This window comes from Ochotona princeps, unplaced genomic scaffold, assembly GCF_030435755.1.
Source record: "Ochotona princeps isolate mOchPri1 unplaced genomic scaffold, mOchPri1.hap1 HAP1_SCAFFOLD_321, whole genome shotgun sequence".
In the NCBI taxonomy this organism is placed as follows: Eukaryota; Metazoa; Chordata; class Mammalia; order Lagomorpha; family Ochotonidae; genus Ochotona; species Ochotona princeps.
Window position 1 is genome coordinate 28,047 of NW_026696209.1, and position 16,938 is coordinate 44,984.

The 16,938-nt window shown below is 43.9% G+C and overlaps 1 long non-coding RNA gene across 1 annotated transcript; it reads right to left on the bottom strand.

The window, feature by feature from the left end:
* Positions 1 to 3,142: 3,142 nt before the first annotated feature.
* Positions 3,143 to 11,769, bottom strand: LOC131478818 (uncharacterized). The gene is made up of 3 exons (XR_009244618.1): positions 11,609 to 11,769; positions 8,455 to 8,584; positions 3,143 to 3,237 (listed from the first exon to the last, which is right to left on the bottom strand). It is a non-coding gene; the product is annotated as an uncharacterized LOC131478818 (long non-coding RNA).
* Between the last annotated feature and the right edge of the window lie 5,169 nt (positions 11,770 to 16,938).

Genomic DNA, 16,938 nt, shown 5'->3' on the forward strand with positions numbered 1-16,938 from the left:
ATAGGGCGTATGGAACTGTACCAGAAAATGGCAATAAATATAAATAAATGAGTAAGTAAGTAAGTTACAGAAGCAATTGGACCTTATGATCAACATTTTCCCGAGTTGTTAATTGATATGTACTCTTGATTTCTACGCTTTCATTTGGTATCAGAGTCCTGACCGTAAGCATCTTGGGGTTCTGGTTTGTTCCCTCATTTCTCCTGCTTCGCTCTAAGATGGAAGCTGATTCCATTGTGAAGGACTCCAAGGATGTACAGTTGGACCTGCAGACCTTTTACCAGGGGTAATGGCAGGCCACACAGAAAAGACCAAACAGTCAGTCACATGCAGCCCACAAAAGCAAAGCCAAAAGGAGAGCGCACATTATTTTCACAGCTGCACTCACTTTGCCATACAGACAGTAAACAGGCAACTCTTCCAGCCCATTCAAAACAAACCGAAAGACAGATCAATTCATACATCATCATGTCTTTTCCTTTTTTATGATGTATTTATTTTTATTGGAAAGGCCAATATGTGGAGAGAAGGAGACACAGAGAGAAATATCTTCCACATGCTGGTTCACTCCCAAAGTTGCTTCAGTAGCCAGAGCTGAGACAATCCAAACTGGGGTGCCAGGAGCTTCTTTTGGGTCTCCAACATGGGCACAGCATCCCAACCTTTGGTCTGTCCTGTACTGCTTCGCCAGGCCACAAGCAGAGAGCTGGAAAGCAAAATGGGACAGTCGGAACATGAACTAGTGGTCACATGGCACCCACATGCATGCAAGACACGGAGGCAATCAGCCCACATGCCAGGCCTGATCTTATCATTCTACCTTATCTCACAGCAGAAATGCTGTCAGAACATGCCTGTGACTATAGATTTCAAGCTGAGTTCACGCAAGTTTTAGAGCTAAGAATCCCCTTGCTAACATTGTAAAGGCCACATAATGTCTACTTGCTCAGAGACTAGAAGCATAAGGAGTTAGCTGGACAGCAGAACAGGTAGTAGTGGTTCTGCCTTATTCTGCCATCAGGGATGCCCTCCAAGGCCAGTCGGCCCCCCAAAAGCACTTGTTTATGCTGGGGGAAGCCAGGGTGCTGGGCAAACAAGGGGCCTGTGATAGAAGCTGCACTTAAAAGAGCAGGGTAATGGGAACAGAGCCACCCTGGGTGTTAAAGAACTCCTGGGTCAGAACCACAGCACCTATAGGACTATATGTTCACTGTCTGCACCCCACTAGCTGGCCATGCTCTGTGAATTCATTCACATTTAATTAAAATGACTTGGTGGTGAAAACAATATTCTTATATAAATTACTGAAAACTATCCAAATCACCCAGTAAAAGCATTTTCTAAAGTAGATTTTAGCCTAGCATTCAGACATACCCTTGTGCACTCACACTGCATAGCTGACCGCTTGTATTCCAGTACTGGCCTTACCCTTGACCCCAGTTTCCTGGTTGCTGCACACCATGGGACGCAGAGGGTGATCGCTGCAGAAGCTACAGCACTCCCACCGACATGGAAAACCTGGCCTCCATTACCGCCTTCTGCTTTGGGCCCCCAGGCACTGTGCTCCTTGAGCAGGAGCAAGTGAGCTGGAGTGATCTCTCTCCTTTTCACACAAAAGTACCTTTTAACAAAAAATGCCAGAACATAATCTGATTTAACTGTGTTATGTACAAACTCCACATTTTTTCTACTGTAAAAATATTAAACAAGTTATTCTTATATATTATACATTTTCATATACCAGGTTTTAAAAATTATTTTTATTTGAAAGATTATTGAGTTACATAAAGACAGAAGGAGACAGAGTGAGAGGGAGATGGTTTATCTGCTGGTGCACTCGCCAAAGAGTCCCATGGCTGCTGCTAGGTCACTCTGAAGCCAGGAGCCAGGAGCTTCATGTGAGTGTCCGACATGAATGCAGGGTCCCAGGCACTTGAGCTACCTTCTGTTGCTTTCCCAGGCACGTTGGGAGGAAACTTTCATGGAAGTGGAGCTAACAGGACCTGAACCAGAGCCCACATAGGGTGCTAGCAGCAAAGGAAAGCTTAGCCTGCTACGCCATGGCGTTGGCAGCAAATTTTCTTATTTTTATAAGCCAATCATTAATGAATGTAGGATACATCACCAAGATGAATCACAATCTCAATGAAAATCTACTATCATTATAGTAATAAACACCGAGCCAAGCACCGGACACTTATGTATGAAGTTGCATACACATTTTTAGGTAAGAAAGAAATCAGTCTAAGGGTATGAGACAAGTATAAGGAAATGAAGCTTCTGCAGCAAAGCCTGACGCAGCTCCGCAGCACGTCTTGGGAGCACATCATGCAGGAAGCCCAGTATCTCACTCTATGAAGTCCTGCCATACCCCAGTCGGTTTATGAATGGTCCCAACATTTCTCCTACACAAGGAACCCTAGCAACATTCTAATTGAGCTACCCTGTCTTACAACTTCAGATATTTAAACCTGGAAGAAACTGTGTCTGTTGCACATGCAGTGAACAAGAGTGTTTTCTCTGGTACAAGCAGTAAGCCTAACTATTTCCTACAGAGACTGTCTTTGTTACTAAAGAATACTATATCTGGGAATGCCCTCTAACATGATGTCCTTGGTGTCTCAGAGAATGGAGACTTGACACTAAGAACTAGAGTTCCAACTCTTAAACCACATTCAGAGCTTCTTCACTTTAATTAGCTGTCATGTATGTGATGGTACAAAACCACTTGGGACTAAACAATGAGGATGCGTTAGTTCAGATCGCAACTTGAGGGCTTGGGAACTGCGACCCTCAGTCAGACATTCACCATTTCAGGTCTCAGTTGTGACCATGTAATATAGTAACACTTAGCTGACAAAAACATATTATGCACATGAGAGCCTGTGCGACTCAAAGACATTGCAGTGACTTAAAATAAATGGTTTCAGCTCAATGAACATTCCAATGCTTGGAATACTTTATTTCTCACTGGGATTAAAGAATGATTCTGGAATAATAGATCTGAAGCACCAGGCACTGACCTGTGTACAAAGACTTCACATTGGCTGGGTGGCTCCACAGTCGTCCCATCATGCTCTGGTCGCAGGCTGGGTGGCTCCACAGTGATCACACCTTGCCTGGTCACAGGCTCGTTGCAGCTGTTCACACTCTCTGTAATGGTCACAGTCTGGTCTTGCAGCAGTCCCTACATCCATCACATCCTTTGCCCTGGCCATTTCCTTGAGCAGACACCTCCTGACAGACACAGGAAGATGTGGAAATTCAAATTATTATTACGGCTGCAACCCCGAACTAACATTTCATGAAAACAAGCTACCTTCATTGACGAAGGCCGCCATCAGATTATTTCTGTACATCAGCATCTTCACGAACTCAAACAGCTGTGGGAGAAGAACACTTAAATATATAAAACTAGGCATCATGACCTGATACTCTATGTACAAAAGTTTGTCTTCCTACAGATTCAATACTGAAATCAATACTTTTGCAGGCTAAGTGATGTTTTCAGCTGGCCTTTAAAATGAATGCAAATCCCATGAATGAGTTTTGAAGCATAATAACTGGATTATGCTGCTCAGAAGTTTCTTTTTGAGACAGAAGTCTGCATTGGTCCTGGTCCATTATATAATATCTAGAATTTGTCTCTAACACTGAATTATCTCTGGGTTTAAAGATATTGCGGTAGTGCTGTCTCTGAAAAGATATCTACCTCTCAATCCTTGCAGAATCTGAAAATTTATTTTTGTGTGTTACAGTGTGCTATTTCACATGTATGAATGATATTCTACACTTATCAATATATACGGCAGATATTACTATTGATATTTATCAGCTAAGACAGACAACAGTGACAAAGGCCATGGCCTAGTGGTTAAAGTCCTTCCTTGAATGCGCCGGGATCCCATGCGTACGTAGGTTCTAATCCTGGCAGCTCCACTTTCCATCCAGCTCCCTTCCTGGGTGGGCAGTCTGGATGGCCCAAAGCCTTGGGACCCTGACCCCAAGTGGGAGACCTGGAGGAGGTTCCTGGCTCCTGGCTCCAGATCAGCACAGCACCGGCCGTTGCACTCACTTGGGGAGTGAATCGTCGGCGGAGGATCTTCTTCTCTGTCTCTCCTACTATCTGTGTATCTGACCTTGTAATAAAAATAAACAAATAAAATAAATGTGAAAACACATGAGTGGTAGTCGCAAATAAAGGCAAGCTAACGACAGCATTTTTTCCATTAAAATCTTTAAATTGGGCCCTGCGTGATAATGTAGTGGTTGAGGTCCTCGCCTTGCACAAGCCAGAATCCCATATGGTCACCAGTTCTAATCCCGGTGGCCCTGCTTCCCATCCAGCTCCCTGCTTGTGGCCTGCGAAAGTAATCAAGGACGGCCCAAAGCCTTGGGACCCTGAACCCACATGGGAGACCTGGAGGAGGTTTCTTGCTCCTGGCTTCAGATCGGCACAGCACTGGCTGTTAGATCTTTCTCTCTGTCTCTCCTCCTCTCTGTGTATCTGACTTTGCAATTAAATAAATAAATCTTTAAAACAAATCTTTACATTGAGATGAAGATGGAAGTGTCAAAATAGACAAATATTGGTACACTGCATCTTCACAGATGGAACAACTACCAGGAAGTAAAGAATAGGAAAAGGGGACTGTCAGGTTTGGGGGTGAGGTTTGGCTCCTAGCATTACAGACAATGGAGAGCACTGGCTCCCCCATAGATGCTCCATTGCTCGTAGGCGACCTTCGTCCTTATCTGCTCCTGGGACTTCCAGAGCTAAGCTGCCTGCCTGGGGTCCACTAAAAGGACTAACAGAGTTGGTGCCAAATAAGTACAAGAAAACAGGATAACCTTTCAATGCAGAAACACTTCTCTTGGTGATGCTAGCTGTTACCATGACAACCTCCTCCCGGGCAAGTAATTGTGTTTGCTGGACTTATATTTCTTATTCACCAGTTAACAGACCAGTAATCTGGATCAATGTCACAGTTCTAGTATACCTTTAATTATTTGGTTGCAAGATCCTTATGATCTTAGGGGACCTCTTAAGCCTGAAGAGGAGAGGATGAAATTACATGACCCTTATCAGACAGGGTCTGATGGCATACCCAGCTGCAGAGGATATGAGGAACACCATTTACATGCATCTCCACAATCATGCCTGATGGCTCTTAAACAGCAGAAAAGAACCTCAGTTGTTTCTATCAAAGCTACTGGATTTTATTGTCATATTCTTAACCAGACTCATTCAAGACGTATATACATATATATTTACATATTTATATTTACATATCTACAGTAAAGCCTAGGTCATGTCATTGGATACATTGAGGATGCATTGAGGATAGCCCTGTGCCAAGTGCCCACGTCACTGTACTCTAATAAAGCAGCAGTCCGAGGCCCATAATCATTCCCTTCAAATGAGAGTAAACACCCCAGATTCTATCACCTTGTATACAGCAGGCTGGTCTCCTCCAGCTCCTGATTGACCTCAGCAGCCTACACAAATTCATCAGTGGAAATTAGCAATGGCACTCAAACCACTTGAGATTTGGCAAGGACAGGTTGCTAACCAAAGTGGTTTCTTTCCATTTACCACCAGGAAAGACCAGGCAGTTCCTCTATAGGAACAGATCATCAGGTTTGGCTCCCTGTACTAGGTGTTCTTGCCACCCTTGCTTAAATTCTAGCATTAGCATTAATTTTTTTCCACCCAGTCTTTCTATGTTTTGAGAGTCCATGTATGTATCTGGCTGGCAGTACAATGTCCAGACCTCAGGCAGAAATCTCAAATACCATATGCCTTCACATGATTCTTCACGAAGTAGAGATTTAAAAGACTCATAGGATTGCAAATTACTGCAGTAACTGCAACTGTCGCAGTTGCAGGGCCTGCATTGCATCACTCAGAACAAACAATTGTATTCAGGACCCATCAATTTGGAATTCACCATGTTGCTTCTGGAAGATAAACTACAACCTATCAATCAGACTTTCATTAAAGAGTGACTGGGATTATATCCCCTTTTGTGTTACCCCTGTTCCTTAGAATCAATCTTTGTTACCTTGGGATAGCGCAAGATATCATTTGTGGTGCCATGGAAATGTTTCTGGTCAATAGTTTGAATTGGAATGAGAAATTAGATCCATTTTCGGGGAAGTTACACAAGGTTCCAGGGTTAAGATATTTACCTGGTTTACTGAACATATGTCTCATGTTAGTGTTTACCAATGCCTAATTTATTGGAGAGTAGGAATTATTATTTTGATCATACTAACATAATGCCTTTTTTTGCAGGAAAATCATAAATTTATTGAAGTTTATATATTACACAATATTATTTATTCGGCATTTCATAGGTTGATCACTACTTTTTAGCTCATTAGACCCATAAGCTTCTATTTTAAATTAATTGGCGGAAGAATAAAAATGGAAGAATAGAGTAAGGACACATTCAAACACACAGAAAAACATCAGCTAGTGTGAAGCTGAGAGGGCAAATTCCAGAAAATAGAAGAGGACAGAACAACAGCAGAGGGATACCTGGAGACTGACAGAAACAGGAAATCAGCCTACACAGTGGTGTGGTGTTGCAGTGACTGATACTCCAGTGACATTCAGCTAATGGCGATCTGAACTCCACCGGCAGCTGAAACTACACCAGCAACAAGGTGGGAAAGGACATTCACCGTGAACTTGGGAGGTGAACCCAGACAGAGAACTGCCTGTGCTGCTGGTCTGTTTGATTTGACCAGGAGAAGAGACAGAGCAGCAGATCCCATATGGGCAGTGCAGGAGTAGGGTCGGTTTCAGCCAAGTCTGTCACCTAGAGCTGTATAGGGCATCTTTTGTTTAAGGAGGCAAGGGACATGGATAGCACTGTGCATGCACTGAGCTGGGAATGAACTCATTCCACTCAGTGAACAGGAACAAGGTGGAATCCTCCAGGCTCTACCCCAGATAGGTCTGGGTAGCCCTCAGACCTGATGGCCAGCAGATCAAGAACTCTAGTAGTGGCATATCAGGTGCCATTTCATATGGTGTAGCAAAGAGTTTAAGACTGCAGGGGACAACAGTGAGCTGCACATATACTAAACTCAGTGAGAACTCACTGAGCTCAGTGCATTGCACTGGTCATGCAGGAAAATAATACCAACTTTGGCACTATACGGGTCAAAATAGGTCCATGTGGCCTTCAAACCTAATGGTCAACAGATTCAGGCAAGATCACCAATAACAACCTAGGCTTATAGGACACTGGTGTCTCCCTAATCCTGGGACCTGCTCCAACCAAAAATGGGAGAAAGGTTGTACAGGCAATGGTTCAGCCTCAGCACAGTACCAAAGGAGGTGGAGATTGGTGAGCCAGGATTTGGGGCTATGGAGTTCTTTGAGGAAATCTAAGATAAGAACCCAGAATGGAACTCTCCAGAAGGAGTAGACAAGTGACTGCAAACAAACAGCTGTGTGCCAGAGTAAGTAAAATCAAACTATAGATCTGTGGATGACAGAGCTTAGAAATCGGTCCCAAGGAGAAGAATCTGCACCAACCAGAAGTACAGTGACCAAAGGAAAAAGCAGAGACAGAGGCGCAATGAATAGTTCTAAAGACTACTCTGCAAAGGAGCAAAACCTTTTGCCAACCTCAGAGCTAACTGAGGAAGACATTGAGAAATTTGGGGATACAGAATTCAAAACACTTGTTATAAACCTTCTGGTCAACAATGAGAAGCACGTAAAGCAGGTATTCAAGTAATTTAAGGAATATGTCACACTGGAAATGAATAAAATGAAAGCTGACATATCAGAAATAAAGAATACAGTAGAGCAAATTAAAAGCACAGTGGAGAGTCTCCAAAATAGAATGAAGGAGGCAGAAGAAAGAATCTGAAAATTAGAAGATATTTCCTGTAACCAGCGGGAAACAAACAAAAAGCTGGAAACAGACCGGGATGAGGCCAAACATAATGCCTTTTTGCATTATGTCCATTTAGTGTGCAAAAATAGACCCAATGACACGAATCAATGATGCAACGCCGCTATAGCGTCAATATGCTCATGCCTCATAATTCACCACAAAGCAGAAATGACAGAATAATTGCCAAATTCCTGGAACTCTGCAATCTCCTAAGAAACACTTGCATCCAGTCATGGGAAAAACCCTGATTCTGAAACACCAGGAAGCAAACACGAGATAGGAATAGTCTTCAGGTTTTAGAATTCCCAGGAAGGACAGTTACCTTCGATGCATCGTGTTTACTGTCTACATTGAGGTACTAGGATTGGAATCCTGGAATTTTGCACCATAAATCTTTATTGAAGTAATTGGATCAGAATCATACACACTGTTAATTTTTAACTGATCCCTGTCAGACAATAACCCCCATTATGTATTCATATCATGCAGCTACTGATTTTCCCATAGATACTTGCTATAAACAGCCCATTCTTACTTTGTTCAAGGCACTTGCTGTTCATTCCAAGAGGTAGCTGCCCAACTGGATGTTCAATAAAAATCATTTCACCTTCTTGGAGCCTCACAAGATTTTTCTTGAAGTCTTACACTACTTGGAAACCATTCACCTGTGAAGAAATTCATAGAATACATAGGAATTAAGAAGAAACTACAAATACAAGAACTCAATTAAGAACTGAGAAAAGAATCTAACCAGAAAATTTTCAAATATTAGTGCCAACAAACATGTAAAACTTATCACTGCAATCAGGGGCATGGTGAAAAACAAAGTTGGTCATCTCACTTTACCTGGGAAATATATTATCAAGAACATTACATAAACACTAGGACAGCTGTGGGGAGAAAGCAATCCTCATATGGTGGTGATGGAACTACAAAGAAGCACACCCACTGATAGCAGCGTAAGCTTGCTTTGAAAGCTGAAATGCCATCTCTTCTGTGCAGAACTGAGAAAGAGGAAAGCAGCACCTAAGATCCCTGTCCTACTGTACTCACTCTGGCATCACGGACAGCAGCCAAGGGAGGGAAGCAAGCCGGGTCTCCATTAGCAGGGGAATGGATGAAGGAAAAGGTTACCAATACACGGTGCAATAGCATTCAGTTACAACAAGAATCAGAGCTTAGCATCTGCTGGAAAACACATGGATCTGGTGATCACTCTGCCCTTTCGTGCGTGGGAGGTGTGTTTTGAAGCTCATCAGAAATTGCAATGATGATTACTTAAAGTATTAACTGTGGTTGAGGGAAAGTTGACAGAAGGGCACTGGATAATGGGGAGAAAATAAAGTTAGATCAAAAGCATAGGGGAAGGTATTTAGAGCATGAGTTGGGGTATTACCTGGGCTGCCAACACCACATGTTGGAAGTGCCTGGACTTCAATCTAGGCTCAATCCTAGCTTCCTGGTGATGTGCACCTTGGCAGGCAGCAGCTCAATCAGCCGGGATCCTGGATGGAGCTCTAGAAGCTGGGCTTCAGCCTGGCCAGGCCTTGATCATGTGGGCACCTGCAGTAAAACAACAGGTGGAATATATCTGTGTATGTGTGTATGTGTTTTTCAAGTGAGTAAATTAAAAAGAGAAGTAAACACTACAACAACCTTACAAATGAGTAAATATAAAAAAAAAACTGCACTGCACGGGGTTATCTCTCAGAACAACGCATTACAGCGCCCCAGAGCAGATGGCAAGCCGCAAGCAGAAAGGCAGTGACAGCAATGCCACAACTCAGGACTGAACTCTTCACCAGTAAATCTCTCCAGCTGCATACGTCAACCCAATGTTGATAGTAAAAATGAGTAACTCTTTATAGGGAAAATAGTAAGGGCTAAAGGATGCCACAATTATATAAAATAAAGACGAAAACCTGTCTCAAACACACAGAGGGTGCTGAAGGCATCATGGTGTAAGTTAACTTATGCATGTATTGAGAGAGGCACTTGGGCTAGTGTTGTTGTGCAACAGGTCAAGCTGTCACATACGACAACAACAGGCCAACTTGAATCCTGGCTTCCTATTTCGCTTTTAAAGGATTTCTCAGTTTTTGAAAGGCAGAGTTATAGAGCAGGACAGACAGATCTGCTGTTAGCTGATCCACTCCTCTTCAACAGCCAGGGCCAAGCCAGGTCCAGCCCAGGAACATGGAGCTGCACGCATGTCTCCCACATGGGTGGCCACGCTGCAAGCACCTGGGACATCTTCTGCTCCTTCCAAAGGTGTAAGAACCTTATAGAGCCATCAGTTTTTACTCTAGGCTGCTCCATTTCCTATCCAGCTCCCTGATGTTGTGCCTGACAAAGCTACATAAGATGTCCCAAGTCCTCGGGCCCCTGCATCCACTCCTGTCTCCTGGCTTTGCCTTACATTTGCCCTGGTTTGGGGAGCTATTTAAGGAGCGAGCTAGTGCACAACAGACTCTCTGCCTCTCCCTCTCTGTCTGAAACTGCTTTTCCGATACTGGAAAGAAATCGTCATGAGAAAATAAGGACAGAGATTCCCTGCTCCACTGTTCACCCCCTGAATGGGTCCTGACGGCTGAGAGTGGGGGGACAGGCGAAAGCCAGGAGACTCCAACACGTTCTCCCATAGAGGAGAACCTAAGCACTTAGGCCATCTGCCACAATTTCCATTTTTCATTAGTAGAGAGAGAAATCAGAAGTAGAACAAGCAAGACTTGAACTTATACTTACATGGGATATCAACATTGTAGGCAGAAGCCTAACACACTGCACCACAGTCCCTGCTGCTAAAGGAAATCCACGGAGATGCTTAAGAACAGATACAAAATAGCAAAAGGAAGTAATATCATCCTAAGTGATCATAGGCATTGTCAAGTCTGTGCTGGGGAAATGAGAAATGGAAAGAGACTTAGAACCTTCTGTGACAATTTAGAATGCAAGCCAGCACACCTGGAACTGCGAATCTGGAGGAAAAGGGAGCAGAAAATATGGGCTTAGGAACAATTGTGAAACTCTCCCAACATTTTTTTTTAAAAGATTTATTCAGTTTATTACAAAGTCAGATATACAGAGAGGGGGAGAGACAGAGAGGAAGATCTTCCGTCCAATGATTCACTCCCCAAGTGAGCCGCAACGGGCCGGGAACCTGGAACCTCTTCCGGGTCTCCCACGCGGGTGCAGGGTCCCAAGACATTGGGCCATCCTTGACTGCTTTCCCAGGCCACAGGCAGGGGAGCTGGATGGGAAGTGGAGCTGCCGGGATTAGAACAGGCGCCCATATGGGATCCCGGGGCTTTCAAGGCGAGGACTTTAGCCGCTAGGCCCGAAACTCTCCCTACATTTTGTGAAAGGCCTCAATTTACACTTTCAACTTGCTCGGAAACTCGAATCAAAGAGATACAAAGAAAACTGTTCAGGACAAATCATGACCAAGTTACTGTAATCTAAACATGAAGAGAACACTTCAAAAGTGGCCAAAGACAGAGGAGCACAGAGCATAGCAAGGTACAACCAGGAATGCAGAACAGCTGCTTCCCATCACACATCAGGACACCATCACCCAGGGCCACAATCTCCCTCCTGGAAGTCACTGTCCCCCAGATCTCCTGTGAACTGTACACTCAAGGCAGGAGTAGGAAGCCAGCAGCCCCATGGGGAAACAGGACATCACTTACTAAACCCACACAGCATCCACCTGCACTGCACCTCGCAGAGTTCTCAGGGAATCGGGCAGTGCTGTCGATACGCTCATCTGCAGTTGGGCATCTCAGCGCCAGAACCTGCATGTGGTCTCACACACCTCGCAGTTCACCTACCTCGGGAGCCTGTCACTGCACAGCCACCACACACGGACAGCTCGTTCAGCCAGCTCCTAACCCTTCTCCTATTCCAGGAGCACACACCAGTCTCTGGCGCCTCACAGTCTTTGGGCAAAGTGATCACTGACATCGCGCTGTCTTCTTCATCCCTTCCAGGGCCAGAGGATGCACCACCAATGTTCTGGACGCGGTCCGGTGTGCAGGTTCCGTCTACACGGGGTGGCGCCAGCTGAGATCCACCGCTGGGTCTGCATTCACCACGTGGGGAACAGCACCCCACTCCGGGGCCCTCCAAAGCCCACAGGACTTCTCTCTGTCTCTCATCCCAGCTTGCCAGGACATGAAACCAACTGCACAGCCTGTGGACCATCTCCAGCAGAGACAAAGAGCCTGGAATTCAGAGAGGAAATGGCGGACGTGGTGCGGGAAAGCACGAAAGGCGCTGGAAGGACCCTTCCCAGACGCTTGCTGATGACGTCATCGGGAGACTACATTTCCCAGGAGACTCAGCTCTGGTTCCTTTGAAACCTAGTAGTGATCTTGTTAGCAGGAGAGAGACCTAGTGCATCAGAACTGGTCCTCATCCAGATAGCAGACATGAGATTCGGTTCTTTATTGACTCAAATTCTGACCAATTGTAGAAATAACGGGGAATTATTAAGCAGTCATAATAAATGAAGCATTAGTTTTGACACATATTTTAAATTTATTAATTTGTCATCAGATTTTTAAATGCAAAGACAGAAAAAGTCATATCTCTTATCACACTTCGATTTTAGTAGGAAGTAAGAAATTTTTATTACTTCTGAAATGCCTGTTCTTCAAGTCCTTGCCTTGAAGATGCCAGGATCCCATATGGGCGCCGGTTCAAAACCCAGTAGCTCAACTTTCCATCCAGCTCCCTGCTTGTGGCCATGGAAAGCAATCGAGGATAGACCAAAGCCTTGGGATGCTGCAGCCACATAGGAGACCTGGGGGAAGTTCCTGGCTTCAGATTGGTTTAGCTTTGGCCTTTGCAGTCACTTGGGGAGTGAATCATTGGACAGAAGATCTTCTCTGTCTCTCCTCCTCTCTATATATCTGCCTTTGTAATAAAAACAAATAAATATTTAAAAAAAATGTGTTCTCATGCGGAAGTCTGATTTGTGACTTGGCACTGGATTGAGTTGCTTAATGGGGAACAGTGCTTCGGATGTGTGGTAACACCATAGTTAACATGCCATTATCAATGTGCAATGTAAAAACATTGGAGCCCAAAAAATGCTAAATTCTATGACCCAGAATGGATCGTCTTTTAATATTTTTATTATCGTGGTTCTCTGTGGTGGCCAGTAGGAGGCACCATTTCTCCACCAATCGATAGTTCCCAAGCTTTGTAACAGTTGAGCCGCTTACAGCTTTAAGCCTATGACTGTGAACATCGACAATAAGGCATATTAACAATTGCGGAAATCCACAGGACATGCTCATTGCAACACAGTCAATAATTGTAAAAATGTGGAAGTAATCTAGATGCCCGTTAGCAGAAGACTGGATAAACAAACTGCGGTTCATCTAGGCTATGGAATTCTACTAAGCTATTACAAAGAATGAAATACAACAATTTACAGGCAAATGGGCTAAAATGGGGACCATTTTTCCAAGGGTAAAGAACTAACTGGAAAAGGTCAGATATCATATGTTTGCTCTAACATAACAGGCACTAAAAATACAACAACACAGAGGAGGACAAACACACATGTGTAACCCTACAATGGAAGGATGCAACAGAGGCCAGACCACCAGGACTCAGGGAAAATCGACCAAATGCATCTCTACTATGGAATGAAGGTAGGCATATACCTGTTTATAAGAGATTGTGCCCTGGTGTTGCTCAATGCTAACATAGGTAGGGGATATTTTGCTCATCTTCTCAGGGAAAGGCTGTGTCAGTAGGGAGGGGAGGGAACTTGGTAAGAGGGATGGGAAATGCAAGTGCTTATTAAACTGTGTCCTAAAACCAAGTTTTGTAAGTATCAATTGCAATAAAGATATTGAAAAGATAACAAAAAAAAAATCTTGCAGACTGTTTTGTTAACTTAGCACATACATCCAAATGATTTTTGAGAAAAGTACCAACAGCATGCTTTGAGAAAGACATATCTTCAATAAATGCTACTGGCAAAAATTTATGTAAATAAATAAAATAAAATTAGATTCCTACCTCATGAAATTATCTCAAGGTGGGTCCAACACCTAAATTCATGTCCTGACACTATGAAATTGCTACAAGAAAATGTAGCGGAGATACTTGAAAACAGCAATGAGGGTGATTATTTTTCAAGTAAGACTTCAAGGTTCAGGCAACCGAAACAGAAGTAGAATACTTAAACTTAATATAATTCAGAATGTCTGTATAGCCATGGAAACATCAAAAGAGTGGAGAGACACATGACACGATAGGAGAAGATTCTTGCATGCTCCTTACTCAACAAAGTATTCACATCTACAACAAGACAAACATTTAATAAAGAAATGGAACAAGAAACTGAATAGACAATTCTCAATAGAACAAATGGAAATGGAGAACAAATGTAAGGGGAAAATGCTTAATATTAACTAGCTGTTTAAATGCATTTTGTAACCCCAAGGGACACTGTGCACAACAGGCTAAACCAATATGGTTGCTGGTTCAAAAACCTGACAGCTCCCTTCCAATCCAGCTTTCTACTAATAGCTTGGAAAGCATTAGAGGATGGCTCAAGTCCTTGGGTCCCTTCCCTGCACCCACTGCAAGTTCTTCATTGCTGGCTTTGGATCAGCTCATCTTTAGCTGTTGTGATCTTTTGGGGAGTGGAGCAGCAGCTAAAACATTCTCTCTCTTTCTTTGTCTCTGCTTTTCAAATAAAAAATTTAATCTTTTAAAAAAAAGATGAAGATATATCACTTCAACCCAATCTAAATAGTTCTTACCCTCGAAAGAGCAACACACACCAGCAAGGATGTGGTGAAGGGCAACTTCAACACACCATTGGCTTTTTGTCAGTGAGTGCAGCAACTATGGGAAATAGTGTGGAGATTTCCTTAATGGCTAGGAATACAAGTGTCATATGAGCTAGCAGGCCTAGTACCAGATATAGACCCAAAAGTCAAACATTCATTGACTCAAAAACACACCCCATTCATCATGCTATGTATATTAAAACAATCATCTATTCAACAGACATGGTTACAGAGAGAGGGGAACCAGACAGAGGTTTTTAATCCAGTGGTGCACAGCCCAGATAACTTCAATGGCTGGGGCTGGGCTAAGTCAGGAGCTGCTTCTGTGTCTCCTATGTTGTGGCAGAGGTACAGGATGCACCTCACCCTGTATTATTTTCCCAGGTAAACTAGCAGGGGGCTGAATTGGAAGTGAGGTCGCTGGGACCTGACCCAGTGCTTACCTGGGATGCTGGCACTGCTGAGTAGCTTGACCTGGTGCACCTCAATACCAGCCCCAGCACTAGGTTTATGGCAGCACTGTTGCTCCATATAGCCCAAACATAGACTCTGCCATCCCTAGATGAGTGGGGCCTTTCCCCCGTGTCTTCTGGCAGCCATCAGGTAAGCCAGGAAGGAACAGTCAGATGTGATTCTATTTCTCTTTAGAGTTCATGGCAGGCAGCACCTTTAGCTGGCCGTGTGGTGCAGAGTGCCATGCCCCACTGGCCTGCAGACTGGGATACATGGCCAAGCAAGGTTATATCATGTATAAGATTCCTGTGCAGCATCATGTCCACCAGCACAGTTTCTAAGCATATCATGCCGTGAACCAGCCAAGTGCACAAAGCCTTCAGTCTGCAGCCAAAAGGTGAGTTGGGTGGTGCCTTGATGGAGATCCAAGAATCCATGTGCATTTTAATTCTTGCTTCTGTTTCTGGTGAGGCATGTCGTTGATATTCTGGCCAAAGCTGCATTGAAACTAGATTGCTTTGGGTAGTATAGACATTTTAATATTGTTAATTCTTCTAGTCCACAAGAAAGGAAAAGCTTGATATGTATTGTGTGTGTTTTGTGATTTCTTTGTCTCCTTCCATTTCTGGAATTCATCTTATCTCGCTGTACTATGATACTGGCCCCAAGTACTTCTGGCTTTAACACAATGGTCCCCTACACATTAGACCAACTCCTTGCCTCCCTGAAGAGCTGTACACTCATGAAGACTACATAAACAATGATGCTGTACAGCTCTTTAGGGAGGTAAGGAGCTGATAGAATGTAGCTTTGTGAAAGTTCTAACACTGTAGCACACTTACCTCTCTGAGCATGAGAACATTTTTGCTGTAAAATCTCTGTATTCAGAGTGCAACAGATTTTAACATATATAAGCACTCTCTGAAGAGTTTCTGACAGATGTGTTTTGTTTGAGCAAAAAGAACACACATCTTTCAGAGAAACATTTTCCAGACTGTGACCCTGCGCTTTTTAATCTTTTCAAGATGCACATGTGAGGGGCTGGCGTGGTGATTGGATGGGCAGCTTGCTGCTTATCACACTGGCATCCCTTATGTGCTCAGGTTCAAGTCTAGGATGCCCCATTTTGATTCAGTTCCCTTCCAATGCATCTGGAAAAGCAGTAGGAGTCACAGAGACAGGAGAGAGGGAGAGAGAAAAAACGGAGAGAGGCAGAGAGATCTCCCATCTGCTGATTCACTCTCCAGATGGTGCAATATGACCAAGTGCTTGCACCATCTTCTGCTGCCTTTCCCAGGCCCTGAGCAGAGAGCTAGATCTAAAATAGAGTAGCTGACACTTCAGCCATGTAGCATGCGGTGTCACAGGGCATGGCTTTAACCACTGTGGCCACAACAGCAGTCCGATCACATGTACCGTTCTAAGAATTTAAGGATACTTACCACCGTACCCTTTGTCCCCACCTCGTTTCCACCTCCTCTCCTACTTTCCTTACTTTTCAAGATAGATTCAGCTTGATTTGGAAGACAGATTTTAAAGAAAGAGCCAGAGCTGAACTCATCTGGAGCTGGGAGCCAGAAGCTTCTTACAGTTCTACCACATGGGGGCACCATCCTCCACTGCTTTCCCAGGATCATTAGCAGTGGGCTGAATTGCAAGTGGAACAACCATATCTCAAGCCCGCGTCAACAGGGTTCCAGCACTGCAGTTATCCAACTAAACTCCAGTGCCAGCCCCAGTATTTTCTTCAT